Here is an 18,836-nt window from a genome sequence, read left to right on the forward strand (position 1 = left end):
TAAGGTAATTTGTATTACCTTTTGAGGCGTCTTTTAATTGCTAGTGATTCATCATTTTATGTATTAGATACTACGTTTGTGAGAAAACATTAAACTATCAGGTTAATGCTGTTAGAACCTTTCTAATTGCCTTAGAATTTAGCCTTTGGTTTTTCCAGACCTTGGAGGGAACTCTGTTGACTGACCCATTAAGTGAGCAATCAGGACTTCTTGATTATTGATCTCTTACCAGGAAGAGTAGTTATTGTATGTTAGAACATTCCTTAAGGCATCATGACCAGGAGGAGTCTTAGAACTAACATGCTGGCTTACATCTTGTTAAATTGAAACTGGTTTTTGGTTATACTTGAGATAACTCAACAATGGTCGAATTATATAAAAATAGTTACATTCAATAGCAATAGACTTAAAAAAATATATATCCAGTTTCTGTTGTATATTCAGCTGAGTTGTTAAAAAAGACTTTGAATATCAATGAAAAACATTAAATTGTCAACGAATTGCTGATTTTTATTTAATAATCTGGTATTTGGGAAGATACTCTGCATGTTTGGCAGGAACATAAAAGCAATAGACAAATTCACATACTGTGGGAAAGAAGAAAGTCAAATAATCTTTCTAAAAATGCTTTCTTGGTCAATAAAATCATCTTTTAAATGACCTAATAGCCCTTCGAGAAATTTTTCCTAAAGAAATTTTTGTGAATTTACATATATAATAATATACACATAGTATATATGTACATACCTATATATAATATGCATAGTACACATGTATATTTGTATTATTATATAGATATATGTATATATGTTAATTATTGTATATTCTTATATTATTATATGTGGATACATGCACATATGTATATATAGAAATATGCATGATAGTATGCATACATAATATATTTACATATACATATATATTTATATATAAACTGTTGTCTTACTTATTATAGAGAATGTTTAAAAAACTTTCAGGTTTTACTATTGAGGACTAGAAAGCATAATGTCCCTAAGATGAAATGGTTAATATCCTTTAAAAATGTCAGAAGAATTCACAAAATAATATTGAGTCAAAAATGATAGAATTACAAAATTATTTTTACTGCTTTGTAAATCAAATAATATGCTTAAAATTATAAAATATTTATAGTAATTTGTCAGTAGTTATCACTGTACAGTGATTTATGAGTAATTGCTGTACTTTCTAAATTTATACAATAAAAACGAATGTTCACCATGCCATCTTATAAGCTCTCCTGCCCATAAGAGTCCATATTTTGCTGCTGTCGTTTGGTTTTTAGAAATATAAACCATACAGCAATGGGGCTGCCAATCAGAAGTGGGATTACATGGAAAAGGAGAGAGCATTCACAGCCTTCCACAGCACGGCCCTGGACAAGCAAATCACCGCGGCTAATTCTTCTGGCCTTTGCACGTCCTCTGTCACTAAAGAAAACATCGACCAACCTGTAAGTAGTTCCCTCTTCCCACAGACGAAAGAAAAATGGGCTCATTTGACAAACAAGAAGTTTTTCCCAACAGGAAAGCTTAAGTTCATTCAGACTGAGCACTACATTGCTTCAAACAGGGTCTTGCTACAGAGGCTTCTGACTTGTAATCCTCTTCCCTCAGTTTCCCACGTGTAGGATTTTGGTGTGTACCACCATGCATGGCACAGAGACTATATTTGATGAAATCATTTATACTCTGAGATCCTCATTAGGAAAGAGTGAAAGAGAATTGTGAAAAGTAAAGTAGTCTGTGTAAAACTCCTTGTTTTATTATAGAACACTAGACATTACTGCAGTGAACCTCGATTTGCCTGCCACACACAATAAGCTGTCATCAAAATTTGGTCACTTTGCTAATCCCACATATGATATTATTTTACCTCTAAAGTAAGTATACAACTTTATAATTTGGACATTTTTGACATTATCATTGTGCAATTGTCATGATTAACAAAATTAACAATAATATTTGGACAATATAGCAAACTACTTTTGACCAAATTTCCTGGGTTGTCCTAAAAGCTCAATTTACTGTCTGTGAACTTGAGTGAAGAATCAAAGGAGGCCCTTGGGTGGATCTTGGTCATAACCTGGTACATAGACAGTAGGTCCGCCTTTGCATTTGCTTTCTTGTGCATTCTTTTTCCTGTGAATTCTATAAATGAGGTGCACACTAGTGTTGTCATTAGACGTAGGCTCAGCACTTTCTCCAGAACCTCCATGGGCTTCCCTCTATGTTTCATATATTTAGGTCTCTGGAGACCATACCTAGCCGCCCTGTTTTTAATGATGATTTTGGTAGATTGACCCTGTATTTGGAAATCCCTCAATGCCTATTCATCCAATCTTATCATTTTGCTTCAAATTAATCAATTTTATTTGATTATACTGTTTTCTCCACATTAATTTGATAAAGTTTAGTCAGCACATAATGTCACTATGTACATACGTATTTCACTAGCCAAAAATATGGTTTGAAAGGAAAGGCAAAAAAATGTCTAAATCTTTTTTTTTAATTATGTTTATCTGTTAACTAAGTTAAACAACTAAAATACATATATCAACTCAGATATACACCATTGTGAGATAGCAGTTTGGACTGAGCTCTGCTGGTCTTGACAAGGGCCTTTAAAGAGTCTGTAATCATCTTGTGGGTTTTCCGGTGGTATAAAGACTATATAGTCCAAGATGTAGCCTCTCACATGCATGGTGGTTGGCAAGCTTTAACTGTTTCACCTTTCAAGAAGATTAAATCAAACCAATTCCCAATGTGGCCTCAGGGCTCCAACTTTAGCTGTAGAGCCCAGGTTCCACTGTGCAAGCTTCTCTCAGGCACCTGCTTGCCTCTTACTTCTGTTGTCATTGGCCAATATCAGCAACATAGCTTACTCACAATCACGGGAGGAGATAAGGAGAAAAGCACCATACCTCTTGACTAAAGGAGTCAAAAGGTATGTCATCAGTCAAAAGGTCACAAAAACAGGATTAGAGTGCTATGACCCATCTTTAGAAATAATTTGCTACGCTAAGAGCCACAACGATTAGTTTTCAAGTCAATGTCTACCAACTACAATTTATTTCCAATAATGTTCAATAAGGTCCCCTGCTCCTTTTTATCTGGTGTTTGTACTGGTATCCTTATTATGAACTCCCGGGAGTTTACATATTAAAAAACAGTCAAGTTTTTTTAATTAAAATTCTTTCTAGTTTCCAATTTCCCTTCTTTGGACCACTTTGGGTACCTTCATTTTGCCTTTGCCTCTTTTTGATATTATGCCTTACTCCAGGATTGATTTACTTTCTGTGCAAAGTAAAATGTGCTTTATATACAACATAGTATACGTACTTTTCTTGTCCCTGAGGATGGCATTGGTCATTCTTCAAAGAAATCTTAATTCTGTACAGCAGTTAGGGTCCCCAGTATTGAATATCCATTACAAAGTTAAAGAATATTTTAGAATTAATTTCAATTATTAGGTCTGGTAAGATATCTCAGCAGATAAGGGCATTTGCTGCCAAGCCTGAGGATCTGAGTTCAATTCCTGGAACCTACGTGATGGAAGAAAAAAAACCAGCTCCTTCAAGGTATCCTCTGACCTCCACTCATGTGTGTCCCTACCCCCTAGCATACAGAACCGATAAATAAATGTAAAGGATTAATTATTAGGAAGTATGGTGCATTTGGGTCATAGTTTTCAACTTAGCATTTGAGGATGACAAATTGCTTTCCTTACGCTGTGAAGAGTTCTGTAACAATTCTGTTGAGGTTCACAAGCGCCCATGTAGAAGCATCTTCCCTCCCGTTCTAGGGATACTCTTATATCTCACCCGATGGAAAGAGAAAACTCATGCTCTGCCTGGCTTGCGGAAGGTCCCTGAGGGCAAAACTGGAGCTGAAGGAGCTGCTTCCCAGGGCTTCATTCCTCTGTGTTTCAGGCTCGGAGCAGAAGTTCGAGCTACCAGGGCCTTTCAAGGTCATCAGTGTTGCCAAGGTACCTTCTGAGCTCTGCCACTGCCCACACAGCAGTGATTTGGGAACTTGGGATGCATTCGGATGCCCCACTCAGGTTCATCCCTACTCATCTACATCATCTCCCTCAGATGCACCTTCCCATCCGCCAGCATTGTTTCTGTTTCCTCGTTGCAATTTAAATTACATTGTCTTTTAATAGCTCTGTCCATCCTTTGATGTTAATTGGGCACTTCTGCTGCAGTCTACAGACACCTTTCCCTCCTCTTTGTGTGGCTGTTAAATAGGGGGGAAAAATCTCAAACCTTTGTTTAGCATATTAGCATTTGCCCTACATCAATGGGGAAGTGCTTATGTGGGTGTATGTGGGGGGGTGCGGGGGGGGGGGGAGGATTTGACATGTTGTTGTAACAGTTCAGGCAGGGTGGCAGAATTCAAGCATCCATGTCTAATGCCACTTAGAACTCGTAGGAGCAGGGGACAAACACTGCCACATTCCTGTGACCTTAAAATGGCACCACTAAAAGAAAAGGAGAAAATCCTTCCCTTCTTGTTGAGAAGTTGTAAAGAGAGGGGGTTTTAAACAACAGAATAATGTGGGCGATCCACCAGCCTGTGTCCTTGTGGATCAGCCTCCCACCAGACCCCACTCCCCCATTTCCCCAATTCTGATTTACGCTAGAGGTGGACCGTGACAGGCTGCAGTAAACTCCACCCAAGTAGTAAGTAATCCAGCAAGACAAAAGAACCAGTCCTCAGGGGAAGCCTCACAGTATCTGCTTTGGCTCTGGTTACTGAAAAGGACTCATCTATGTAATAGCAGCTTAGTGCCTGTCTGTCTGGGCTCCTGGGTCAGGGTAGTGAGAGAAAGCTTCCTAAGGGATGCTCTGCACCTTCCTTGCCCCCCTCAGTCATCTTCAACTGAGAGACAGCCCCCTTGTAGAGCTTTTCATTAAGGAAGCGTCTGTAGTGTTTATATCCCCTTACTTCAATCCTAGGTTCTCTTCGTCCTGATTTCCTTTCTTCCACATCTCTTATGACCACCTCAAATCCAAACAAACATACAGCAGTAGTTAAGGAAAACCAAAGCAAGCCAGAAAGACAGACGAAGAGCTAAGAAGTCAGTGAGAGGACCAGAAAGAAAACTGAGGTATTCTAACCCAACTCCCTTCCTCCTCCACATCAAGAATCTAGAGTACATGATAAAGCACTATCAAGTGTAGATGCCACCCACATGCTCACCCATACAGACTTGAAATGGGGAGTAGAAACATGACAAAACAACAAAGAGGAAATACCACGATTTATGTCAACATTCACTTTTTTTTCTGTTTTTTTTTTAATTTTTTCTCCATCTTTATTAAATTGGGTATTTCTTATTTACATTTCAATTGTTATTACCTTTCCCGGTTTCCAGGCAAACATCCCCCTAACCCCTCCCCAAGAGCTGCTGTTTCTTTTTTTTTTTTTTTTTAATTAACTTGAGTATTTCTTATTTACATTTTGAATGTTATTCCCTTTCCCGATTCCGGGCAAACATCCCCCTAATCCCTCCCCCTCCCATTCTTTATGGGTGTTCCCCTCCCCATCCTCCCCCCATTCCCGCCCTCCCCCCAACAATCACGTTCACTGGGGGTTCAGTCTTAGCAGGACCCAGGGCTTCCCCTTCCACTGGTGCTCTTACTAGGATATTCATTGCTACCTATGAGGTCGGAGTACAGGGTCAGTCCATGTTTAGTCTTAACATTCACTTTTTTAAACAAATCAGGCTGATTTATCTTCTTCCGAAGCTGAAGACACTCTAAGATATTATGAAAAGCGTCTGTCATCTTTACGGATGAAGACACGAGCATGCAGTGCATCTCACGTTGGTGTGGCAGCTTCGTGCCAGAAGGCGGTGAAAATCATCGCATACAAAAATGGGAATGGATATCGGAATGGGAAGTTGATTGTGGCTGGAACATTCCATGGGGTAAGTGGCTATCACTGAAATCCTGTGTCTTTTCTTAGAGATAATGGTAGTAGGCAAGTCCTCATGAGAATCGCTCCAAAACTGAGCAAAAACTGAGCAAGGGGCACCCCTGCCTACATCCACAAGTTTAAGCTGGTAGGACGACGATCTCCATTTTCCTGTGGGCAATCTTCCTGGTTGTTTTTCTCTGAATATGAGGTTAGAAGCAGTGAGAAACCAATGAGGTGATCTTCAACTAGCCCCAAAGAAAAGATGTAAAGGAAGAGAGAAAAGTGATTGATCATGACGTCTTCACCCCCATGATGGACAGAATGTCTTTTTTTCTCCTTGCTTTCTGTGCACTTCAAGTTGTGTGTCACCTGAATGGTCTGAAACAAAACCCACTTCATTTAGCATTAGGGCCTTCTGAACACATACGTACTGGTTGACAAGGTGTTTCCCTCACTTTTAAGTTGGGGAGTCTCAAGTTGCCCAAGACTGTCATCATTTTGTAGGTTGAGTAGTCATAAGAGACAGGAGAGCCCCAAAGTGATAATTCTTTCTCAGCAACCCACTCAATACTTTTAATAATGTATTTTATAGGCAAGATTAAATACAATATAATATTTTCCTACTAACTCACTCCCCCTTCCTGTTCAATCACCTCTGGGGTTAAAAACAATTGCCCCTTTTCTTATTAAGATACTGTTCAGATCTGGAGAGATGGTTCAACAATTGCGAGTATATACTATCCTTTGCAGAAGACAGGAGTTTAGCTCCCGTGCCACCTCTGGTGTCTCACAACAGTCTGTAAATAACTCCAGCTCCCCAGGACCTGACACCTACTGTTCTCCTGGGATATCTTCTCTCATGTGCACACAGAGATGCATAATTATGAATATAATTAAATGCAAAAAATAAATCAAAACAAAAACTCTTGCTCAATGGGCAATGCAAAGGACAGAAGTTAACACCAAGATTTACCTGAAGTTGCGAAGCTGTGCGCTCATGCTTGTTCCCTCTCCCTCTCTCTTTCCCTCTCTCTCTCTTTCTCCCTCTCCCTCTCCCTGTCAGTTTTGCTTTTTGCCTTGTTTGGTTTTTACATATTGTGTGTGTGTGTGTGTGTGTGTGTGTGTGTGTGTGTGTGTGTGTGTGTGTGCATACACACGTTCACAATGTAATTGTGAGGGAAATGATTCCCTCTTTCTAGTACATGGGTCCAGAGATTAAATTTAGGTCATCAGGTTTGTAGCAGACATTTTAACCCTCAGAAGTATCTTGTTGGCCCACAAGGCAGGGTTTATAATTTGTTTTCCCATCTGCAAAATGGGTTAATGGGTGATAATAGGTGATAGGTTAGAAAATTAGCTATTTGCTCATTTAAAACCATTCTCCAATTTGCAGTACTAAATTTTCATCTTATCATATGACAAAATGAAAGTAGAGTTCTAAGTTACAGACTTTGAATGAGATATTCTGGCAGAGAAATATGTCAGCAGCTGGGTTTTAGCTTTAGAGCTGGGGAAATTCAAAGCCAGCTCGTGTTAAATTAGGGTAATAAGACATAAAAAGTAATCAAAAGTCAACGTCAGTAGTTCTTCAGTACCTGTGGTCTCAAAATAAAGGATTTTCTCAGATTTCTACAATGGCAAACACCGTGTTATGACTTCAATTGTCATCATTATTTCTGGTTAGTGTTTTTAATATATATTTATTTTTATTTTTGTGTGTTCTACCTGCATGTAAGTGCAGTTCATGCATGCATGGTCCCTTCAGAGGGCACGAGAGGGCACAGGATCCCCTGGAAACAGAGTTAGCTGCAGTTGTAAGGCATCTTGTGGATGCTGGGAACAGAACCTGGGTTCTCTCGACAGCAGCGAGAGCTCCTAAGCACCGAGCCACAGCTCTAGCTCCTCCTTTCTCCTAGCTCCTCCTACCAGCTCTTCACACGTGTGCTGTATAGCTTCTTGCAGAGTGCACAGAACGACTTCAGCTCACCAGATCGGCTTCCAAAATCTACACCAGAGATGGAACTACCATCCTCACCTTGCATGGCTTGGTTCTGTGGGCTATAAGAGAAAAACTTACCCAGAGAGACCCTAGCGGGCAAGAGAAAAGCACGGAGTCTGTTGGGACAGAAGACATAGCTGTTCAAAATACAGAAGGTTGGTTAATGTCTACAGACATCAGCTGGTTTTATCTACGCTCCATTACGAAAAGGTTAAATGTGATCTATTTAGTCACCCCAGCAAGAATTTCAAAATTACAGCCAGCATCTTGGGTAAATGGTTACCAGAGTTATATCAAGGAGATTTTCACGGCGTCCTTATCTTTCTGAATAAGTAAAATGGAAAATAGATATTCCAGTCTTAGAACTGGAATGATAAATTGATTCATAAGATTAATAACAGTAGGAAATTTAACTGCTTTGTGAAGCACTGACACTTTTTGTTCTAAAACTCAGAACCCAAACCGGCTGAAGCACTGAAGAAACTGCTCCTAGATGGGTGTGGATCTCTTTCTACTGCTGAAGGGAAGGGCTTGCTGGCTTCATTTTTCCTACCCCCTGCTTTCCCTCCCTGACTTTGCTGCTCCCATTGCTTCTGTGAAGCCCCGGAAGCTCAAGCTAATGCCCTCTCTTAGAACATCACATCGTAATTGTCCACCCACGTCTTTCTATGCCCCACACTATCTACACTTTAAGGGAGGGGACTGCACCATGAACAGTGCTTCATAAAACAAGACAATGTTGCCAGTTGTGATACAGCAGCATGCTCTCACTATGAGATTTCCTACTCCTGTCCTGAATGCCAGCTTCAGTTTGTTTCTTAGTTGGGGTTTCCATTTCTGAGAACAGATACCATGACCAAGGCAACTCTTATAAAGGACATTTAATGGGGGCTGGCTTGCTAGTTCTGAGGTTCAGTCTAGTATCATCATGGTGAGAACATGACAGGCATGGTGACAGAGGAGCTGGAAGTTCTACATCTTAGTCCAAAGGCCGCCCCTACAAGGACACACTTCCTCCAACAAGACTATACCTCCTAATAGTGCCACAGTTCAGAGTCAGAATTCCAGTCAGAATCGCAGATTTCCCAGTTGCAGCTGAGTAACACTGGCCAAATTCTAGAACCCATCTGTGCCTCAGATCTCTCAATTGTAACTGGGTATACTAGAAATCACTTTCTTTACAGAATTTTCATGAGAAGCAAGTGAATATAGTGTTGATACGAAAACCATAGAAAATTTGAGAATAAGAGATAGTTGATTCTGAAGCCATTTTGAGTAACCATAGCTAGAGAACACAGACCTGGGTTACCCCAAACCTCTGGTTTACCCCAAACTCCTTGTTCCAAGATGGAAGCAGTTTTATAGTTTCACAAAACAAAGTCATAAATCAATGCAAATTACAAATACATTGACGAGAGAGGCAGGTGAAATATAGGGAATCTTTTATAAGTAGGCCCAGGATGCTATCTGATGACATTCTTAGGCTTTGGATGGGTGGAAGCTAGTGGTCTCGGTCTGTTAATAGGTTTTAAAATGTTTTACCTACTGGTTACAGGATGCCAGTTCAGACACAGAGCTATGTGAGGGATGGTTGTCCTGAGGGTTAGAACTGGCCCAACATAAGGTAATTATCCTCTAGGCTTGCAACAATCTCTTCACAGTACTGAAATTCTAGTTGGTCCACTTCTGCAAACACAGTTTCTTCTCAAAAGTTTTAGCTCATTATGGAATGTATCTGCTCGAGATTTTTGTTTCCTTTCTTTTTATTCTATTAGAATAAAAACACTACACTGTGAGAAATATTTTGTTCTACCATAGATGGGCAACCTGCTAATCATCCATAAATCTCCCTTATTTTGTGAAGTCTTAATATGTGTCTGTTTGCCCTTTTTTTTCTTTTTTTTTTTTTTTTTTTGCACCAGCTATGAATCAGACAGGCTGTGAGGTCTAGTTCTCATCCATGGGGCAAGACAGAGTCATCACCTACATCAGAATAAAAATCAAGTCCCCTTCCCCCTGAGTGCTTGTTCACAAAACTCTGGTCAGCTTGAACCCTTTTGCTGAAGTAAATTACCTGCAGATTTCCTAGTGTTGTTTCTTTGTACAATTCTGAGAGTTTCCTTTTCTAATAGACTGGGTAGATCTGAAATTAAAATGTGTTTTTCACAGAGAGGTGGAAGTTCAAATCAAGGCATTCACAGCTTTGGTTGACTTGTAAGATCAGGATCTGCATCTTCCAGAGGGACAACATGCTAGGCTGTCACATAGAATAGGCACATTGCTGTGTGAAGTCTCCTTTAGAGGGGCCTTAATCTCAGTCACAAGAAAAGGAGCTCTCATTTAAAAAACAAAAGAAAGAAAAAATATGTTTCTAAAAACCCTACCTCGGGGCTGGAGAAATGGCTTAGTGCGTAAAATGCTCTGTGCAAGCATAAAAACTTGAATTTGGACCCCCAGCACCCATGTATGACAGCTAGGCAGGGTGGCACATACGTGTAACCGAAGGGCTGGGTGGTGAAGACAGGTAAACTGTGGGGTCTCACCAGCCAGCCAGCAAAACTGAAAGGGCAATCCTCAAGTTCAGTGTAAGATTTTGTTTCAAAATTAAGATGGGGAATGACAAAAGATGGCATCCCCAAACCAACCCTAGGCAGCAATGTATCTACACAGGTAATCAAAACTAAGCACTTGCATAAACCATATAAATGAATAAATGCCTAAGTCCTAAACATTGTGTTGACCATTAATTTCCTCTCCTTGAATTTAAAAGTGGACACATTCAAAACACAAATGTATAAGTATGCACATATATGAATGTTTATAGATATATTTACTTGAATGAATGTTTAATATAATTTACATTTAATTGGTATTTTGTCCTTATGAATATAAACATATATTAGACCAGTTCTTAGCTGGTGGTACCTTTCAAACATTCATGACTTTTGTTTATCATAATTGTGTATATTATAATATTTGGTCTTCTCCATGTGTTTTAAGAAACAATAATTTGAACCCTAAATGCCTGGATGATTTTTTTTAAGCACACAGCTCTGCCTCATCTTAGTCTTTACAGGATCTTCATCTCAGACATGCTTCTTCCAAATTCTGCTTTTAAATCTTTTTGGAAGGACAGAGTAATGCCTCTCATCAGAAGAGTGTCTTTATTTTTTTCAGGGTACCAGTTTTTTTTAATTTTATTTTTCTTGGATATTTTATGTATTTGCATTTCAAATGTTATCCCTTTCTCCTCTCTCCCATACCCACTCCCCTTCCTCCCTGTTTCTATGAGGGTGCTCCCACCCCTACCCACCAACTCCAACTTCAACACCATGGCATTACCTTACATGCCATGAAGAGAAATGAGCCTTCACAGGATCAAGGGCTTTTCCTCCTATTGATGCTGGACAAAGCCATTCTCTGCTACATATGTGGCTAGAGTCATGGGTCCCTACATGGGTACTCATTGGTTGGTGGTTTAGTCCCTGGGAGCTATGGTGTGGTCTGGTTGGTTGACACTGTTGTTCTTCCCATGGTGTTGCAAAGCCCTTCAGCTCCTTCAGTCTTTTCTCTAACTCCTCCATTGGGGTCCCTGTGCTCAATCCAGTGGTTAGCTGCAAGCATCCTCATCTGTATCAGTAGGGCTCTGGCAGAGCCTCTCAGGAGACACCCATATCTGGCTCCTGTCAGCAAGTGGTTCTTGGCATCAGCAATAGTGACTGGGTTTGTTGGCTGCATATGGAATGGATTCCCAGGTAGGCAGTCTCTGGATGACCTTTTCTTTAGTGTTGTTACCTAACCCTTGCAAGACATCTGAGCTCTAACCTTCCTGCTGCCTCCTTCCCTACATGGTCAGTTTTCCAGATGTATTCCTTAACAGCTGGAGAGCCTGTGAGGCCAGGTCTCTAACAGACCACCAAGACTCCCTGCAGCCTCCTAGTTTAAAAACAACATAGAGCACTGGTAAGGAAGAGGGAGGAGCCATTTTTTTAAAAAACAATGCAGCGTATCTCTAAGGATGCTTGAATACCAAGGCGGCATGGTCTTCCCCAAAGAGGTTTCCCAACACCCTTTCTGTTTTTCAGAGACAAATGATGAGTATTTTGTTCTCCCTTTTTAGAAGGACTGAAGCTTCCACATTTTGGTCTTCCTTCTTGAGCTTCATATGGTCTGTGAATTGTTTCTTGGGTATTCCAAGCTTTTGGGCTAATATCACTTATCAGTGAGTAAATACCATATGTGTTCTTTTGTGACTGGGTTACTTCACTCAGAATGATATTTTCTAGTTCCATCCATTTGCTTAAGAATTTCATGTAGTCATTTTTAATAGCCAAGTAGTACTCCATTATGTAAACGTACCACATTTTCTGTATCCATTCCTCTGTTAAGGACATCTGGGTTCTTTCCAGCTTCTGGCTATTATAAATAAGGCTGCTATGAACACAGTGGAGCATGTGTTGGAGCATCTTTTGGGTATATGCCCAGGAGTGGTATAACTGGGTTCTCAGGTGGTACTATGGCCAATTTTCTGAGGAACTGCCAGACTGGTTTCCAGAGTGGTTGTACCAGTCTGCAATCCCACCAACAATGGAGGAGTGTTCATATTTCTCCACATCCTCACCAGCCTCTGCGGTCACCTGAGTTTCTGATCTTAGCCATTCTGCCTGCTATGAGGCGGTATCTCAAGGGTTGTTTTGATTGTCTTTTTAATGGCATCTTTCCCTCTTCTGTATTTCAGAACATATCATTGAGCGAGACAGGGTCATTCATGGACTGCTCCTGTATGGAGCTGAGTGTTCATATTATGCCATTAATTTCTCCAGAAGACCTTTAAATGAATTGCTGCTGAGATACAGCAGAGTGCTTCCTGGGCAGGAAGCAGAAACAATACAGATGCTAAAATCACCTACCTCTGCCTCAGCCTAGCTATGTCACTAAGCCTCACATATTTTAGTCACTTTTCAAAGAGTTATTTCTGAAGGGACCACCTCCAGTAGGTAGACATGGTCTCCAGTTTAGGGATGGGGCCACCCACCCGTCTCAAAATTGTTTACCCAGAATTTTTACCTGTCTAAAGAAGGTGCAGAGACAAAAATGGAGTGGAGACTAAAGGAAAGGTCATCCAGAGGCTGCTCCACCTTGGGATCCATCCCATGAGTAAGCACCAAACACTGTCATTATTGCTAATCCTGCAGACAGGAGCTTAGAATGGCTGTCCTCTGAGAGGCTCTACCAGCACCTGACTGAGACAGATGGAGATACTTACAGCCAACCATTGGACTGAGATTGCGGACCCCAATGGAAGAGTTAGGGGAATGAATGAAGGAGCTGAGCAAGGGACTGCAACCCCATAGGAAGAACAACAGTATTAGCTATCCAGACCCCTTAGAGCTCCCAGGGACTAAGCCACCAACCGAAGAGCATACAGGGGTCGGTCCTGAACCCTGCTACATATGGAGCAAAGTACTGTCTTATCTGGCCTCAGTTGGAGAGATATAGTTGGTTCTGTGGGAGCTTGACGCCCAGAGAAGGGGGATGCTAGAGGGATGAGGTGGGAGTGTGGGGGGGGAGCACTCTCTCAGAGGCAAAGGGGAGGATTGATGGAATAGGGGGCTCATGGAGGGAGAACTGGGAAGGGAGACAGCATTTAGAATGTAAATAAATAAAATACTTAATAAAAGAAAGAATTATTTCATTTTAAAGTATTTGAGGGCATATTCAATTCTTTGTCTATGAAGTTTCTGACTAAATAAATGTATGTGTTGGCTCCAGTTTGGGTAATAATTATGAAAAAAACTAATTTATAAAACATGTTCATTCAGTATTAACTGACAAGAGTTAAATGTGTCCCTTGTTTCCCAGAAAGCTCAGGAAGGAGAACGGAGAGCAGATTGGATTTTGTGGAGGGCATAGATAAGTCCCTGCTTGCTCATGTCCTCAGAAGCCCTGTTGCTGTGTGGGTGTCTTGTGGTGAGCCGTTTCTGCCTCTAAATGGTAAGGTGTTAGGTTTTGCTTCCTTGTAGACAGTGGGTAAAGAGAGGGAGAAATATATTTTATGTCATGAAAAAATGAATTAAGTGTGTATAATGTCACCATAATAATATCGTATTTATGCAGAGAGCCAATCGGTCAATTAATACATGTGCAAAAGGAGCTGTATGCATATATTTGCGCTCTTGCTTATTTTTCTCTTACTGGAATGGAACATTCTGCACGGAAAAGTGTCTAATTTAGTTGATAAAGAGATGCTTGGTGTATAAGGCAGAGAATAATGGTATCCATTAGAAAATAACAAATGAGTTTAATTCACACGGAGGACGACCTGTCCGCACATTTTCATTTTTAAGAATTGCACCCTTTAGGCAGTAGGTGGATGTTTCAAAAAATGAATGGTCCCAAGCCTGGCTTTCATCACCGCCAAACAGTTGGTGGAAGCAGGAAATGAAATATGGCTATTGAATATGGTAAATCTATACAATAAAGTAGTTTTGATCTCATTCCTGGACCACCTCTTTCCATACAGAAATGCCCTAAGCCCTCTCATCTTTCAAATGAAGTTTCTTTTAACAGCCCTTACCTCTTTTAATTACATCTTTCTAATCCAATCTGTCTCTTAGAGCAGAAAGTTCTTTGTAAGTTATTGGTGCCTATGATAAATTACTTTTGATAACAGAGCACTATTAGTGCAAAACATTAATCTTTTATTGTAGCTCCATGGAAATCAGAAAAATTAAAGAAACAAAACTGGCTGAAGAAGGCCAAAGGTTTGGCTGAATTGGACACCATGAAACACAAGGTGCGACAGTTGAAAGGTCAGTCTGGTCATTTTGGTTAATCCCAAATGTGGCAGCAGCTATCAACAATTATTTTCTACTGCTTGATACCAAAATAGGTAGCCAGTACATGCTGCATAAACATTATGCTATGTAAGTTTGAACAAGGTATAAAATCTAATAGCATAGCCATTCAGTACTAATTTTGTATCTGTAAATTTTATATTAAAAGCAATATATACATACACTAAAAATTTGAATGTTATCTTCCTTGATTTTGAAATATTCCTTTATCTGACATAGTAGAGACCTTAGAAATAAACAAAACAGGACCTGTGAATTTAAAGTCTTTTTGGTATTTTTTGATATTTTATTGATGAGGAGTAAAGTTTACTTATGGGACACTTTTCATTTCAGCAATTAGGACAGAGCAGTACTAAAGTCTTCAAGGTCAAGGTCAGTGAGCCAAGGACTTTCTTAATGCAATATAAGGTACAATTTTCATAATGAAAGCAAACAGTGGGTATTGTGTGTCCTTTGCACCATTCTCAAAGAAACGTAGCTTCCTGACTGTATACTGTTCCAAGCATTCGAGTTGCAGGTGATTGCTTGGAGAGCATTGCTGACCTGTGGACTCGAGTTGAGGAAAGAACGCATTCCAATCTTTGTCATTGGTGTCTCTGAATTTTGCCTTTGGATTATAAACGCCATCTTTTGTCTGAAGTCTATGAACCTTCTTTCAACCACAGCACACACAGTTCTCAATGTAAAAGGCAACTCTGGCTGTGAAACAGACTATGTCCATTCCTTGTCCATTCCGTGTCCATTGTTATCCCAAGTACTGACTCCAGCTGTGAGAGAAAGACTACTCCAAACATCTGCTCCCCATACTACTAAACATTGTAACTTGGGTGTGCTAGAGACAAGTCCAAACTAGAGCTGTCATGTCACTCTGATGCCAATTCATTCATTTCTCCTCTATCTGTGGAGATAAAGTCTATCTCCACTATCCATCCAGGCATTCTCTCACAGGAACCTGCAAGTAATTCTTGTTATCACGCCCCTTTCATTCCTCAAGCCAGTCTTTAGAAAGTCCTGTTACCTTTTTCATGGATCTCCAATGGATTCCAATTTCCTTAAGTCTGTGCTACTTAGTGTTTGCCAACTTGACAAAAAGTAGAGGAAGAGGGAATCTCAATGGAGGATTGTTTCCATCCGGTTGGCCTGTGTCTTGGGGCACTTCCCTGATTAGGGTGATACAAGATGGCCTGGCCCAATTTGGACTGTGTCACTTCTGGGCAGGTGTACCTGGATTTTATAATAAAGCAAACTGAACAAGCCAGGGGAAGCAAGCCAACAAGCAGCATTTCTCTGTGGTCACTGCTTCAGCTTCTGCCTTGAGTTCCTGCCCTGATTTCTCCCTATGATAAGACAATAACCTACAAGTCATATAACCCCTCTCCTCTCCAAGTGCTTCTGGTTGGTGTTTTATCTAGTTAGCATCAGAGAATTTAACTACAAGAGTCTCCATTGTCTTTATTCAAATTCAAGCATATCATCTATTGATTGGGTATGGACTATGGGACTATTACCAATGGGAAATAGCCATATCTTTTGGGGGAATGGGCAAACACTTCCTGGAACTCAGGCACCACTTCTCAATTCGCCTCCTATGATTCCTTCAGGTTGTCACTATAGCAGCTATCAACTGTACTGGCACGAGAAGGGTGTCTTGCAGCATGCAGGTGGGATTATAATAAAGTCAGAGTTTGCCTGTAGGGGGCACTCTGACAGCCACCAATAAGTCTGGATTACAGCTACACATACAATCCTCAAAGGTAACTAAGATTATGGTGGGTCAACAGTGGACCCACCATCTCAGTACTCAGGTAATGTGAGCAAGGGTGAGACTCTGGAACTGAATAGATTCTGTCCAAACACAAAGGTGTGAATGTAGCTCAGATATAAGATCTGCTGAGGTTCCCTAGCATCCTTAGTAATAAGGCTGATGCTTCTCAATACAGACTTTCATGCTCTCCCTTCCTGTAAGCTCTTCTGTCTCCATGCTTGACACACCCTTCTGAATTTTCTTTTAGAACCCTAGGCTTATCATATGCTTTAAAATGTCTGGGCTCGTGAGAAAGTTTCACTCCTACTCCCAGGCTTTCTCTCTCTTACCCTCTCAGATTCTCCCTCATTGTTATTACTGCTTGCCCTTTCTCAGGGGTTTCCCCTCCCCACATATTCTACTCCTGGGATAAAGCAATTTGTTACATCTTGAACTCTCCCCCGCCTTCCCCCTATAACCCTCAAGATATTATTTTAGTTACTTGTGCATGGGACTGTCCCCTTTAGGTGAGAAATGTTACACCATTCTAATATGTTCCTGACTAGTTGTAAAATGATTGAAGGGGGAAAAATGAATGGAATTTCAATATATTCACTTCAGGGAATTTTCCAAGCTTCATTTCTTTATTGACTTAAATCAGTTGAAAGCAACAAACTGAAAACAGCATCTGGCAGAATTGCTTCTGCTGAATCTTGGTTTTACATTATATCTTCAACTTTTGCTATAATTTGCAAAAAGACATTTAAATGTAGCTTGGTACCATCAATAGCACCAACACTGATGTAGTCTATATTTGGTTAGTGAATGGCCATTGTGGAGTTACCAGCAGATGTATTTTCTCTTCAGATTCAATGCTAACTCCTGTCTCCAACTAAAAATTGGAATGTGTATGTGAGTGTGTGTGTGTGTTTGTGAGTGTGTGTGTTTGTGTGTGTGTGTGTTGCTTTTACACATAAGTTAACACATAGTTATATGTCTTACTCTGATGAAAGCCCTATACTAGTTGTGGAGATTATTAGAATAAATAAGAGCCAAGTCTTAGCTCAGGTAACTGTAATTCCTATTTATTAGGGTTTTCTTCTATGCTCCCTCCTTCCCTCCCTCTCTCCCTCCTCCCTCTCTCCCTCCCTCTCTCCCCTCCCCTGCCCCCCTCCTCTCTCTCCCTCTCTGCTCCTCTCTCTCTCTCTGCCTCTCTCTCTCTCTGTCTCTGCCTCTCTCTCTCTGTGTCTCTGCCTCTCTCTCTCTCTCTCTCTCTCTCTCTCTCTCTCTCTCTCTTTTTCACCCATCATCCCCCCTCTCTTTCTCATACACACAAACAGACACACTTGCAAACACAGAGAGACAGAGACAGAGGATAGTCTAAATCATGATCCCTTGCCTCCTAAATTCTGAGATTATAGGCACGGACCTCTGCTTACTTCTATACGTCTTCAGGTTACCTGAGAGAGGAACAATGCAGGATGCAAACAGTTGCTGAGCTGACTATTCCCCATTATTACAGCCATTGGTCATTGCAGAATGTACCATGGTAAAAAACAGTGCATTAACCTGACTGTATTTCATTCGTAAGCATGATCAGTGCTATTAATAATAGTAAGTATTTTGTAACCATTTTGTGTTTATGTAGCTAATATCGAATAGCTATTATGTGGTTAACTCACAATAGATAATAAATATTGGTACCTGGGTCCTTGAGGAGACAGTATATTTCCTGACTTGACTTTTTGAGACTAATTAAGCTCAGTAGTACAAATCAGACCAAAGTATCACCCTTGCTACACATGACCCAGGTAGGTAGCTGTGCTACTCAGAATCCCTCCCCATACACACATACTGCAAAAGGTGGGTGTCCGAGTAAGGGAGTGGAATGAGGGGAAGTGATGAACAAGGCAACATGAAACAACAGCAAAGCACTCATGCTCTCCAGCTAGCCTGGAAGAGGAGACTGAGGCTGGAATAGGAGTCCTCAGCTTGTTTTGACCAACTTCCAATAGGAGAAACTGTCTGCTGTCAGCAGGGCTCCACTCACTTGATATGGAATATTGGGAACAGAGAAGAGGCATGGCTCCAACAGCAAACGCATGGGATCCCCATAACATGTAAAATGAAGCAGAATATATGGGAACTAGAATGAGAAAATGAGTCTTTCACACACAACCCCTTTGCTTGGTTTCAGTTTGTTATGCTTACATATGTAAATTATGACATATTATGAAAGCCTTTCCTCTGGATAAAACCTTGTGTGCATTTTCATGAACATTGCGCTGCAAATG

The 18,836-nt window shown here is 40.6% G+C and overlaps 1 pseudogene across 1 annotated transcript in view; it reads left to right on the forward strand.

The window, feature by feature from the left end:
* The window catches only part of Dcdc1-ps1 (doublecortin domain containing 1, pseudogene 1), a 411,937-nt pseudogene that overhangs the window by 374,181 nt on the left and 18,920 nt on the right, over nucleotides 1–18,836 (forward strand). Inside the window, 6 exon segments of the transcript NR_175340.2 lie at nucleotides 1,301–1,468; nucleotides 3,820–4,002; nucleotides 5,749–5,952; nucleotides 7,895–8,096; nucleotides 13,804–13,935; nucleotides 14,652–14,753. The product of NR_175340.2 is annotated as a doublecortin domain containing 1, pseudogene 1 (transcript).

This window comes from Rattus norvegicus, chromosome 3 (genome assembly GCF_021556685.1).
Source record: "Rattus norvegicus strain SHRSP/BbbUtx chromosome 3, alternate assembly SHRSP_T2T, whole genome shotgun sequence".
Taxonomy (NCBI): Eukaryota; Metazoa; Chordata; class Mammalia; order Rodentia; family Muridae; genus Rattus; species Rattus norvegicus.